The sequence below is a fragment of the Hippoglossus hippoglossus genome, chromosome 5, assembly GCF_009819705.1.
Source record: "Hippoglossus hippoglossus isolate fHipHip1 chromosome 5, fHipHip1.pri, whole genome shotgun sequence".
In the NCBI taxonomy this organism is placed as follows: Eukaryota; Metazoa; Chordata; class Actinopteri; order Pleuronectiformes; family Pleuronectidae; genus Hippoglossus; species Hippoglossus hippoglossus.
In genome coordinates, this window is record NC_047155.1 from 24,413,345 (window position 1) to 24,427,432 (window position 14,088).

The window sequence follows — 14,088 nt, forward strand, 5'->3', positions numbered from 1 at the left end:
AAAGGAAATGTGTCAGATGCATTTTCCTGGGAAAATCAAGGTTAGTCTTAACGAACCCGTCTAATTAATATCGCATGCCTACGCAAAGAGAGGACAATATTATTAGAGCTGCTGTCTTTTGCGGAAGGAGGGGGCTGCTTTAACCCACCAGAGTGCACACTTCTTTTTCTGTGAGCTGACAACATTTAGCCTAATCATTTTTTGCGAAAAAGTTTTGCAGTTCGGTTAAATCATCAAGACAGACCTGCGGTAAACCACAGCTCCACACACACAAAGTAGGCCGCTAATTACTGTTGAGCAAGTCGTCAAGTGTGGTAAATGCATTTATTATTATTCCTCTCTCTGTACCATGCAAGATAACTGGGACAAACTGTAGGCGCTAGCACAACCCCTGCTACTTAAATGATTCTCAACACCGTTTCATGTTTCTCTCCAGACAAAAAATGCACAGCGGGAGCCATTGGGAGTTTGGGGCTCTCAAACTGAGATTAAGTTAGACTATTGATTTTGCAGACACAGTCATTAACCTTTACACACAAATAATGGCATGGTAATGTAATGGCTATTCTATTTCAATAGTATCTCATCTACAGCTGTCTGCACTCTGTGACTTTCTAAAGTCTCTTTTCCTCTGGTCAAAAAACCCACTAACACCTGCAAACATCTGGCTTTTGTCTGCACTGGGAATGGATAAAATCAGCATTCGCTCCCAGCCCAAATGATTCTGCGGTAGACACAAGTTTTTACCGGCTATGCTTCACATCAACAGGGATAGAAACGAGTGATGGAAAGTTGGCAAGACAGTAGGGTGAGAGAGAGTGCCTCAAGCTACATCAATTCTACACTTCTTTGAAAACGCTGTTTTCAAACTAAAACGATCTCCGTCCACACAAGCATTTTGGCTCTGTATCAGTTTTAATCCCTGTCCATACTAACATACCTGAAAATGCATATCATGTGACCACTCACGTACACTGGGCATACGCGTGCCAGTGTACACAGGAAGCTTTTACTTAGTTGCGGAATTGTCACAGATTGCTCAAATAACAGCTTGTCCCATTTAAGCAGTTGTATGATTGCAAAATGCAGAATTTTGCTGCACAGCTGTTATCAAAGACATCAGGGTCAGCACATTTGTAATTGATTACCCATGTTGCGCCCTACACTGGTAGCTGAGGCTAATGCCGAATGTTTTCTTGCAGAAGGGGATCATGTGATAGTAGCCTGACGAAGGCTAACTTGTAGTGTGTCTACGTCTTAGTTTCCAAACATCCCCGTTTCTGCCTGTCCAGACTAAACACAGCATGATTTTTCAAAATAAAATGGGGCCAGCAGCATTACCAAACTTCATTTTTTGTGGCTCTAAACGTCTATAGTGGGGACGCTAGGTGAATCTGTAGCTCTGTTTTTTCGTTTGTAACGTAGAACGTGACGCACACGGGGGAAAAAACGGGCAAACGGAAGGAGTCAATCGTTTAAAAAACCTGCGTATATCCACTAATTTGGTGTAAAAGAGGCACACGAGTTTAGGCGTCTTTAACAAAACAGCAGTTTGTTATGAGCAATCTGATTCACTGTCACTTCTATGGGATTGCTCTTGTACCCACTGACCCCTCCTGCTGCCTCTAAAGGAGCCATTCTTCCTCGATATGATATCAGGGTCGTTGAAACCTAAGAAGCATGTTATTATTTTAAAAGCTTCCACAGCTTCCCAGGGAGAGGACAGAGAGGGTTAAAAAGGATGGGAGTTTGGGCGTTCCATTAAGCAGTTAAACTGAAGACAAAGGGCGAGGGGGCTAAATACCAAAAGACCTTACATGAATTTCTGCGTTTTAATGGAATCAGGTTTTAACAACTCTTTTTTGTTAAATACAGCCCATGTCAGGAGGATGCATCCCACTCATAAAGCAGCACAATGACAATGTACAGTGGCACTAATACAAGGACATAGTTCATCATGACATTTTCTGCAATTCCCAACTGATTAGGGTCATTATGTTGGAGGCCTGATTTATGTTGTCATTTCCTCTCACCGATCCTGCATCAATGAATCTTAATGAATTGGTAAATAAGGGTGAAGATTACACTGTGTGACACCGCAACATTTCTCACCCTCAACGGCCGAGATTTATGTAGCCAATTAGAGACTAACAGAGAAAATTGGCTGGCAGAAAAATAATATTCTTTATGGGACAAAATGGAGGAGCATTCTCAGTGAAGGGCAATTGTAGTGTCGCTGTTAAAGTCCATAAACCACCCTCCTTATCCACCTTTAAAATGCAAAGGGGAGTGGGACTCTGTAAGCAAGGGGACGTTTGGATCATTGTGAGGCTTTGCCTTTGCCGAGCTGCCCTGCGGTGAGCCAGAAGTCCTTAACATTCAGCGTGGCTCATCTCATATGTTTGATCAACATAAATACACCCCTGTGTGACAAACATGTTTACCTCCTCACTGCAAACATCACACAATCAGACGCCACGAGGTGGTGCTTCTCTAATGAAGACACGGGAGCTTTTAAATCACCAGCCTCCATCAGAAATACACCTCTTTCATACAGACATCAAAAAGCATTTGTACAAAAAGAAAAGAAGCCAAATTATTTGCTCTAAACATAAAATAGGGCCATATTTTTCAATTAGTTTCTTTATGAGGAAGAGGAAAATTCATAGTTAAAAAAAATCTAAATCCCCTTCATCTTTTTTTCAAAGGGGGAATATGATCACCTCTTTGAAGATATCTCTGATCAACACATAGCGGAGGACGTATACAATATTATTAGCGGCTCTTTAACCCAGGTACATCATTATTACAGCTCTGATCGTTTTTTATTTCTTGGATGCAGATTAGGAATGTTGAGGATGATTATAGGAAGGGACGGAAACTGTTTTTGTGTATCACTACAAAGCACAGATAGCTCGCCCATGCTTATTAATAACAAAGTTCTTAAAAGAGCACTCAGAGTTATAATGAAAGCCTTTATGTATTACATATTGTGACTAGATTTAGTGTGAGGCAGCAGCTCTCCACATCAAACAAACTGGCCTGCTATTAGGCACAGGGGCTGAGGGATGCTGTGTGAAAAGGAGTGGAAAATTAAAGCTGAAGCAACGCAGGAAAGGGCTTAATTTACTGGCATGTACAGTATGCAAATGAGATTACTCTCAGCTTAACTGCATCATTTATGTCCATAATAACAGCATCATCATTACAGGGCTCAAATTAAATTACACTGTAATTAGCATATCAAAGTGATTGGTTAAAGTTTAAAACAAATACCCAATTTTGTTAATGAACATCTGTAATCACCATGTAGACTCTCAGTGAAAACATCCAAAACAAATATGTGTTTTGGAGAAGGGGAGGAATATCCCTCCCAAACGACACGTCTGTCTCTGTGTGTGTGTGTGTGTGTGTGTGTGTGTGTGTGTGTGTGTGTGTGTGTGTGTGTGTGTGTGTGTGTGTGTGTGTGTGTGTGTGTGTGTGTGTGTGTGTGTGTGTGTGTGTGTGTGTGTGTGTGTGTGTGTGTGTGTGTGTGTGTGTGTGTGTGTGTATTGTACTGCTGTTGGTAGGATGGTGGGGGCTGTTTTACCTGGAGAGCTCCACACACTCAGGATATATTTCCCAAACTCCCGGAGATCAAAGATCCAATTTCCCACAGTTGCCACTTCAGGAGCTCATCAATAAAATACTAATCACTTCACGCCTGATTCTGAGAATGGAGCCCGCAGCCGAAGGCTTAGGGAGACTTCCATATCACACAAAAACACTTCTGCTGTCTCCAACTGTCTTGACTGTTGTTGGACGTGCACACACTCCCGCACATATAGTTGCACGTATACTTTGCAGTCAGGTTTATCCAATAGCTGTCCCGATAAACACCGTGGGTTTTAACACCCGGTGCCATAGCTCCCGTAGCACTTCCTCAGACCTGTGACAGAAATCACACACACCTTATGTCAAGTGCATATGAATGGAAGCCAATCCTTTTGAACGTGAGCTTTCATCGTCTATATATTATTAATATAATTTAGACTCTTACGATGGATTTTGTTTTGTTCTTTTGCAAAATGTCAATTATGCCTCCACCTAGCCAGAGACTACCTTTGTTTTCCATTTTTCTATTATTATCAACATGCTTTCCCTCTGCAAATAAAAAGAAAAAGGCAGCAGCCCGTGGTGTACATTATCAGAAATGCACTCGTCAAAATGGCCGCATCTTATTTTATTCATTAAGAAATCCATTAAAAGGCCTTATTTCTTGCAAGTATGTAAAAGATGTGCCTTTCAAGGTAGAGCTAGGGCAAAGCCACTCCATCAGCTAATGACGGCACTCATTACACAGAGAAGCTGGCTAATGAAGGCGCGGTGGCCGGGCCGATCCCCTCGCCCAGCATAAAGCCCTATGAAATGCTAATATCTCACTTCTAATTAAAGGATACTAAGTCCAAATGCACCTTCACGGATAGTAGCCGGCAACATAAATTTTATTTTTCAACACTAGACTACACCCAGAGATGTGCCTGAGCAACATTCCATTAATTCATATTTAATGCCCCCACTAGTCCTTCGTTTGCCTCGCTGTCTCCCCTGCTCTCTCCTCTCTGCTTCATATTGTGAGCTGGCACATCATTATGCTTTCCAAGAGGACGTTTTTTTTTTATTATTTTGTTTTTATGTTGGTTGTGATACTTTGAGGTGCATTCAGAAATAAACACATATGCACACCACAGCCTGTACGTCTGTTTAACATGTGAAAGGTTGGAGAAGAAAAAAACTCAAAGAAAAAGGGAAAGTGTGCCAGTATCACCCCAGCTGCACCTGTATACATTTAGAGTGTTTATACATCTTTGGCTGTAAATATGTTTACAAGAAAACCCGCTGCCCTTCTCAGAAAGTGACCTTGATGCCTGTAAACAACCCTCTCACAAAGTCATTAACGTCAAAGAGGGTATAGTCTTTCCCTTCAGATGGAGAACAAAAGAAAAAGAAAAAAAAAGGTCAGTGCCGTTACATTATCAACAAAATATAAACGGATAGGGCGGAAATTAAACTTACGATAAAATAACGAGCAGCGTGTTGTTCTTAGCTAAACGTACAAAACAGGATTGTATCATCATCAGTTGAAAGCATTGATGAAGTTAATTATTTGAACCACTTTCTTAGAGCTCCTTCTATGCTTTCACAGGTATCAAATCACTGTGAGTCAGCACATGTATTCAGTCAATGGCATTTGGCCAATCAGATGTAAACCCCTCGTGTAAAATAAAATGTAGGAGAAAATCTTTTCCAGGAATTCAGGAAAAGAGGCCGGTTTTTACTACAAATGTCTGCACATATTCAAAAACACAGGCATTATGACTCCACAGCTTTGATTAAGTTATGTCAACACTGTCTCACTTGTTCCGTATCATTTTATAGAGGAAATCACACAAAAGTATCAACAGCTCTATATGTGTAACCTATATGGAACATCAAACTACACTGATTATAAAAAGATATCTTTTCTTTAACTTGCATATATTCTTGAAATTGTTTAACATTATGTGCATCATTTGCCAGAGGGGAAGCAGTGAAATGCGTGAATGTAAAAGGTCAGTGTTAAGAGCATATCACATGACGTCTGTTTGATCCCAGCCCAAGTATTTTCCCAAGGATTCTCTGGCTCTGTTCTGTGTAAATCACGAAGTCTGACCTTCTACATTCCTCATGCTCTGTCCTCCCATTCATCCACAGGCACAGATAATACTGGGCAAATATCATAAACGTGAGGATTTTAGGATTGAGGTGAGGCTGCCATCATCCTCCACCAACTGGGAAAAAGAAAGCCCATGCATCTGAAAGAACCTTATTTCCACCTGCTGCCAGACTAACCTGCAGTGAGGTTGCCTGACCCTAATGACTAATAGCCTTTATACTGAAAATCTCTGGAGAAGGCATTATTTGGCGATATGAGTAAAATCCAGTTTGAAGGGTTTGATGATATTTTATCTGTATTTTTGGATTTATAAGGCACTTCTGCTTGTTTTAAACAAGCTATTACTGCTGCTGCAAAAGCACATATTACAACTTTTCTGGACTTTTAAGGTTAAATCATTGTTTTATTTAATCTGCATTATGAAATGTTTCAGAACCATAAAAATAAAAGGAGACGCAGCTTCCAAAATGCTACATTTCCACTGCAGTATCCCTGGGTTTTCTGGTGGGATGACTTCATGAGAGTATCCAAGAGGGGTTTGTAAGAATTTCCAAGATGTCTTCATTTCAAACGCAGCGTCGGCTTCAGGCCAGGGCGTGACCTGCAGCTGAACTGGCCTCGGCTCGGCCGCAGGGAGGAGGACAACAGCCACTCCAAACAGACCACCCCGCCCCCTGATAAATAACTCAACACGGCAAACAGAGGCCCATCAGTCAACCTATACACTGCTAACACCAGGACAAGGACAGAGATCGATGGAGAGATACAGACAAATAAAGAAAGACAGAAGGAAGACAAGAAGAGAGGAGAAGGCGGGCGAGGGAGGGAGGCGGGGGTACATTGTGAGGGCATCTAACAGTGCAGGGTAGATAAATATCACACAGGATCCGGAGCCAAGCAGCGTGGAAGGCCAAGAGCTGTAAGACTGTGAAAGCCAGCCTATTTTGCCGAGCTGTGACATTTGTTTCTTATTGTCTAAGTGGCAGCTGAAAGCATCTCCCTGCGAGGGCCCCTCGGCTCTGCTCCGGCCCGCTTTGACAGGGAGGTAACCATATTAGGACGTGTATGGTAAAGTAAACAATAACATAGTTGCAATGAGATGGAAATTTTTCAGCTAATGGTGTTTGTCATTCCTGTTTTCAGTGCACTGAGCAGCCCGGTGTTTTTTCTAGCCATCCAGAGAGACTTTGTTTATGAAAACAACGCAGCAGCCAAGGCTAAAACCAGGGCAAAAAAAACTGTAAATAAATATCGGTTTGAAAAATGCCCCCACCTTCATTTGATCACGTAAATAACCATATTTCAGTAAAAATCCCCTTTCAGGTTCTCTGGCCCTTCACAGGCATGTCTGCATATGGCAGCTGCATTTAAAATCCTGTATTTTCCTCTCCAGTCTAACCTTCCCTCCATACTCATCCACCAACTTTAACAGTTACTGGACTTGTGCTGGGAGTTGGTAAAATCAGTCATCATCAATTCAGTTGTCTGACAATCATATCAATATTAATATTAAGAAGTAAAAAAAAATGTATACCGATATTTCTTTCAACAGCATGATGAGCTGTTTAAAATAAACGCAGCCTTTATTCTGTTTAATGTTTCACTGATCACTTATCCTTTCTTTCTATTTTCCTCAGCTCTGGTGACCACATGATCTTTTCTCAGGTTAAGAAAAGACATAAGCACATGTTTTTTGTATGTGCACATGTGCAAAACAAAGACTCAGATATTTTCCATCCCTCATGAATAACTCCGACTGACTCACTGGTCAACTATTCAAAGAAAGAGCTTTACCTCAGTATGAGGCTGAAAAAGGAAAGTCTGGCCCAGGCATGCATTTCTATAGACATACACTGTAAAGCACATACAGACAACTATAGCAGGAAGCAGAAGTAGACATGCAAGTCGTCAACTTCAGTCCTCTCTGTGTGTTGACTTTCTTTGTTTGGTTCTTTCCAGCTCTCTCTCGCTCCCTCACTCTTCGTCTCTCTTCCTCCGTCAGCCTCATTCCTAATCTCACAGCAAAAAATGCAAGCTGTTTATTTGCACAGGGCTGAAGCCATTCCATTAAGTAGCCCCACCAGGTGCTTTATCCCTAAAAGGGATTTGTTTTCAAAAATAAACGCAGAAAGCAAAGGACTGCCAAAGTGATATTTACCATGACATGAAATGATTGCAACAAAGTCAAAACTATCCAAATAAGAATCACTGCGGCATTTAGGGAACTTTTTTAAATTTCCTTACATAGTCATAGAGTCTAGTGATCAAACAGGAAACCATAAACAAGAGTCCTTTAAAATGCGCCATAATATTTAAACATACACTTTTTGTTCTTTGTCTTTTTTTGGGGCGGGCAGTATGTCCATAAGTTAACTCAAGGGTAATATTCCACTAGTTACAATGCAGTATATTGTTTTGCAGTGTATAAGATGCTGGCCAAGGTTACCACCAAAAAATGACCCTCTGTATAGTCATTTTGCTTTGAAGAAAACAAATCAATCCAAGTTATTGGTTCTATTTCATCTTTTCTGAGGCAAAGACACAAGGCCGAAGCTGAAAAACAGACCCCCAACATTTTTTTCCTTCTCACTTCTGGGATTTTCTTTTCATCTTGCTCTAAGACAATTCATCTGCCGACGGAATTTGCTTACTTTGGTCATCTCAGTCAATCTTACGCACAGACTGTGTCACGTTAGCCGTCTGCACCTGGTAGCGAGGCTGACATTATCCTAGTCCCTCACTCTCCCGGTCCAGACCAGAGTTTAGACATCCGTCAATATGTTCCACGCCAAAAGAAGACATGTCTGTGTGACGCTGATAGAAAAATAGATTGAAACTTGCCAAACGCATTTCCCCCTGAAAAAGGACATTTTAAGTAGCTTCAGGATAACACATCAGTGATAACGCTTTCACTCTACCTCGACAGATGATTTCACATCAAAGTAGGGGGAGATGCAAGAGTAAGAGTGTTGGTCCATTGTGTGACAACAAGCATGAGGCACACATTCAACAGTGCAGCCTGTTTAGAAGGACAACACAGAGGCAGGCAATGTGTTGTAAAGTGTCCTCTGATAATATGTGGCCACAGGAGCCGAGCATCAGATACAGCGAGCTGACTGCGGCCAGGTGATCTCAATCAACAGGAAAAGGCGTGAGCACACCCGCTTCATGTCCCTGCCCACGCTTCCATTGTGACGTCTTTGTAGGTGTGATAATTATTCACTTTCACGCTGCCTTGCATCTATTCTGCCTGTCACTGTTTTTAACTACAGCAGTGGAGCTCAGCAAGGAGATTACGGCATTTACAGTGCATGAGAAACACAGCAACAAAACTGCCAGTGACAGAGGTGTTTAACTTTCTTGCTAGAAATCTCCCCCATGTGGCACTTTTGCTACGGCGAGTTGTTTATTATGTTCTGAGCTAGGCATAAGCGATTAAAGGAGCTCTTAAGAATCAAAGTGTTATAAATGCATGGAAACACAGCCGGCTGTAAATGCCACAGAATTAGAAGCTTACCAAGCCTAATACTAATACATGGCAATTTTCAGCTTGATGCTGATAGAAAGAAATTACTTTTTTTTTTTAAAGTAAGCAATAAATGCAGTCAAGGGAACTATTACAGATTCCCTATTTTCATCCCAGCATAAATCTGAGCTCTACCTTTCTGTGGGTCCAACTCATGAATCCACTTGTTTATTCTTAACACTTCCATAAAAAGTGGATTAAACAAAGCAACCTCAAAAGCTAAAGCTGAGGCAATATAAACCGAAGCATTTACAGCGAAGGAGGAACTACAGGAAAGTTTGCATGCTGAGTTCTCTCCCTTACATGAATTCACAAGATTCCATTTTGGGTATCTGAGGATTCTTACATTGGCACTTTCTTGATAAATTAGATGCCACCAGGTCTGAAAAAAAGGGACAAGACAAGTCATACCTGGAGCAAACTATCAGCAAAAACCAGAGGCCGCCCTGTCGCATAGTTATGCTCTTATATGAAGGTCTCGGTGAAAAGATAAAAATTGTCATCTGTCTATATTGATAATAATCCCCAAATATCTCAAATTACTATTCTTTTCAAATCTGAGGTAGAACATTAAAACACTACATAAGCATTATATGTATTTAACTTGTATTATATTGCTATTGATGAAAATTGTATTGTATATTCTTATTGCCCAGTCCTTCCCCTATGATATTAAGTATGATATGTGAATCAAGATTCTTATTTTCCATCAGGGTACAATTCAGGATAAATACGTTAAAAACAACAGTTGGTGCACATGTGAAAAATTTGCACAATACATGTTTTACACACCCTCTTGACTCTATTGCACTTTAAAGGAGCTTTAAACACCAAGACCTACTAATCCCATAAACTGCTACAGGGATTTCTGCATTAGGGATGCAATCAGAATCACATTGGAAACTTGTGTCAATAATTAGGCTGATTTTGCCACATTAAAATTAATTACACAAGCATCTGAAAGATTTCAGGGCTGATCTAACATCTGGAGCAGGCAGCTGAGGGGCCTCACTATGCAGAGAATGCAATCCACAGAAACAGGAACACACAACTTAAATTTTGGAAGTGTGGAGGTGATGTCTAAATCAAATAGAAGGGGTGTCTAACTGTAATGAAGACATTTACGTCAGCTTCTTATAAACTCTAAAGACTGCAAGAGTTAACAAAAGGATTTAATTGAATTTATGACCTTGTTATTATACAGTTGCTCAATGATAAACTGTTTGTCTACAGGAAACCCTTAAGGTTTGAACATAGAGCTTCATTTTTAAATGCTTTATGGGGAAAAATTACTTTTATGTAACTTTGTTACTTATACATTATATTTATGTAGTTTACTTAATTTAGTTATAGGGCTGGGCAATAAAACAATACATTTATATTGATGTATTCATTATACAGGATTGTACAAGCACAGTAAGGAGGGTTAGGGTTATCAAAAAAGTTTAAAACCACAACCTTCACTCAGGTGCAAAAATTAGTATTAGAACATAAAATAAATAGTAGTGGACATTTATCTCGATAATTACGATGATTCTTGATATCCACTGATGGGGGACATTTTTGCCATATCGTCCTAGCCTCCGGAGTTACGTCTCACATAGTTTCTTGCTTAGAACAGCTTATTTTTTTCTTCAAACAGAAAAGGCAGTGCATGCAGCCTTTACTTGTCACATTTACATGCACACGTCAAACCTATGGATCTACAAGTCACAACACGTTAGTGTAGAGGGAGAGGGAGAGGGAGAGAGAGAGAGAGAGAGAGAGAGAGAGAGAGAGAGAGAGAGAGAGAGAGAGAGAGTAGAAGAAATGTTAATTATCTTAAAAAAAGAAGGGAAAGAGAGAAAGAGAATACGGAGAGGTTGAAGCTATAACAGATAGAAAAGAGTCACTCCTCCTCTGAAGCCCTGAGCTCCCGAAGTAATAACCCCCCACCCCCTCCTAACACACACAAACACACACAAACACACACCACTACAGTACAGTCCTACTCCACCTCACCAGGATCGCTCCAGCCAAAAGTTCACATCTGAGCCTTCGCAGATAGGGAAACGGGTGCGAGAAGCAAACACTAGATACCAACCAGACTGAAGGACGTGCCAACGACAACAAGACTGAGCGCATTAAACCCGACCCCCCCATGTATGTTTGGTAAACATGGCATTACCATATTTCAGCCTTTCCTGACAAATGTCAACATGTACAAAAGTACGGAAGAGACAGACACCTCCACATATCTCCTACAAGTTCCTAAAAACAGACTGACGACCACTAATTATACAAACAAACCCCTTCTAAACCATTTAATTACTCACCATGCTACAGTCTCAGATCCGCAGCTTCTCACACCACTGACAGGGTGCACCTGTCTTGCATACACACAATACAGTACACAAACAAGACATCCGCACTGCATTCAGTTAATTATTGAGCCAATTCAATGCAGCATTCACACACACTCACACACGCACAGAGACTCTGGTGAATGATTGTGTGTTTACCTTCTACAAGGACTTGCTTATTTAAAGCAATCTTCAGTTCCAGCAGTGGTGAAACAGCCCCCTCGCCCTGCGGACACAAGATGGAGAATATTTATGGTTATGAAATAATTACCACCACAGACCATAGAGTTCTTGTCATCAGCACCCACAAACCAATTTACAAAAAGCAAAAAGCAACTAAATGCTTCCAATAACAAGTGGAGCACCAGTTGCTATTGATTAGAATTGATAACATACACAAACAGCGTCATACGTGTTCTGAGAAATCATCAGGGAGAAATCAATCCTCTACGTTCCTGTGCTGTTTGTGCACATGACGCAGCACCGGTCACTGTACTTTCCCTGGCCGCTACGGACATGCATCCACCATTTTCAGCTCAGAGTGGGGCAGAAGGCACCTTTCGTTTATCCTCCTGAAGCCTACTATTGTCACTGTGGCACACATCCTTGCATTTCCATCTGTCTGTTAAGTACAACTACACCCACTCACGATAACAAGTGAACAATGGTGCTGTCTGATGTGAGTGAGTGGTTTATTTGCAAGACAAAACCTTTTTCATATTACTGACAGCAGATGCCCTACTTGGCCCCCCTGGTGGTGAAAATTCTGTACCTGTACCTGCACTGCCCTGACTTAACTCCCCCGGGCGGCCGCCCTGATCTGCATGCACACAGCTTTCCTAACTGAGCACTCAACCCAGACAAGGGAAGATGAAAAAAGGGAGAGAAAAGGAAACAAAATCTTATTTTTATGGTAAACTGAGAAGTGACTGGGGGCAATATCTCAGGTGCATTTGAATAAAAGCATTAAAGCATATCCAAATATGAAGGGGAGGAGGAAAAAAAGGCTCCAACTCCCTCTCCCGCAGTTCTTTTTTGCCGTTTACATTTGGCAGTCAAAACTGTGGGCAGGCATTTGTGCGAGTGTTTATCTAAAGCAGACTGTGCACAGATAAAACACACTGGCCCAACTTGCCCAGTTTCAGCATTAATTATGTGTTAAATGCCCTTGTTGAAAACGGGAGTCAACACGCAGCTCACTCTGAACTCTACAGAGGGTTGAAAAATCATCAAAATGGAACATTCCCAAACAACCATCCTATTATTGTGATTCATTACACTTCAATTAACATATCATCAATGGAATCGTAAATCAATGGCGAGTGGTGACAAATGACAGATATTTTCAGTTTCAAACTACTAAACATCATTAATTCCCATCACCTGAAAGAGCCCCGGGAGCCAAATGAGTTTACCCAATGCATAACATCCATTTAGATAAATGTTCCATCATTTTAATGACGGAAAATTTGTATCGGAGAGAAAAGGCAACAACGGGATCCTGATAACAGCTGTACGCCTTTTCTCCTCGTGATATAATGCCCACCTTGTAATACCTAAACAGATAATTGTCTCCATTTCAAACAGCACAAGGCTGTAATATTGCCATTTAGAACAGTGGGGGTGCGGAGAACGTAGGGTGAGGATAAACAAGCGCACGCTGCTTCACCCGGTTGGGAAAACTGAGCTCATCACACACTCCCACATTGAGATTTTAGGGAACAGAACAACTCCTGGTTGAGATAATTATCCACCTAGGTGGGTTATGTGTGTGCTCAGTCAGAGGCCTGAGCTAAGAATATGAATCAAAATGCAACAATTTCAGAAGACAAAAGGAAACGACGGAGCATTTTGCAAGGTCTCCTTGTGACGCCAGGATTATGTTGGTGTATTGTCCTATTTTACACAACTAATGTAGTGCCTATTCTAAACCTGCCTGGTCTGTTAATGCTCTGGAGCTACCTCAGAATTATTCCTTGTCAATAGTGAGTCCTCCTCAAACAGTTCAATATAATATACAATATACTTTGTGTGTTGGATGTTGTGGGCAGAGTGAAGTTAGAAAACTTTGTGTTCATCCTACCTGGTTCATCTGCAATGAAGATTTTATTGTCAATGTTTTTCATAAAATGAAACTGTATTTGCTTTATTACAGTTATTTACTTAACCGCAATGGATGTCAGCTATTTTAGAGGTCTGTTAAGCAATTGACACTATCTTCAGACCCAAGTTCACAACTTTTCAAAATAAAAGTTCTATGATTCAGCTCAATATAAAGCATGGCTGCACGTGTCTGTGTCTCCATTTGATATGGTGAAATTCAAATAATAAAATTATCAAAGTGATCTAGCGGTGCTTTAGGCCCACGGTTTGACCCATTTACTGTATGGCAAAGAAGTAGAAGACGACATGTTCCACTTGGTTCGCAGACTGAAGGCACACTGCCCCGCACCCACTTAATGCTACAGAGCACTAGTCGCCTGTTTATTCAAATGTTATTAGTTTTGAATGTATCGCGTGTCTAA

The 14,088-nt window shown here is 41.0% G+C and overlaps 1 protein-coding gene across 10 annotated transcripts in view; it reads right to left on the minus strand.

The window, feature by feature from the left end:
* Positions 1-14,088, minus strand: part of foxp1b (forkhead box P1b) — a 153,289-nt gene that overhangs the window by 86,261 nt on the left and 52,940 nt on the right. For 8 of the 10 annotated variants that reach the window (XM_034585338.1, XM_034585332.1, XM_034585336.1 and 5 more), the window contains one exon: positions 11,723-11,789. The exons of 1 other annotated variant lie outside the window; for it this stretch is intronic. The gene's annotated coding sequence lies outside the window, so the exon portion shown is untranslated. Of the gene's footprint in view, positions 1-11,536; positions 11,592-11,722; positions 11,790-14,088 lie in introns of all 10 variants that reach the window. One more of the 10 variants, XM_034585335.1, reaches the window with a different exon arrangement.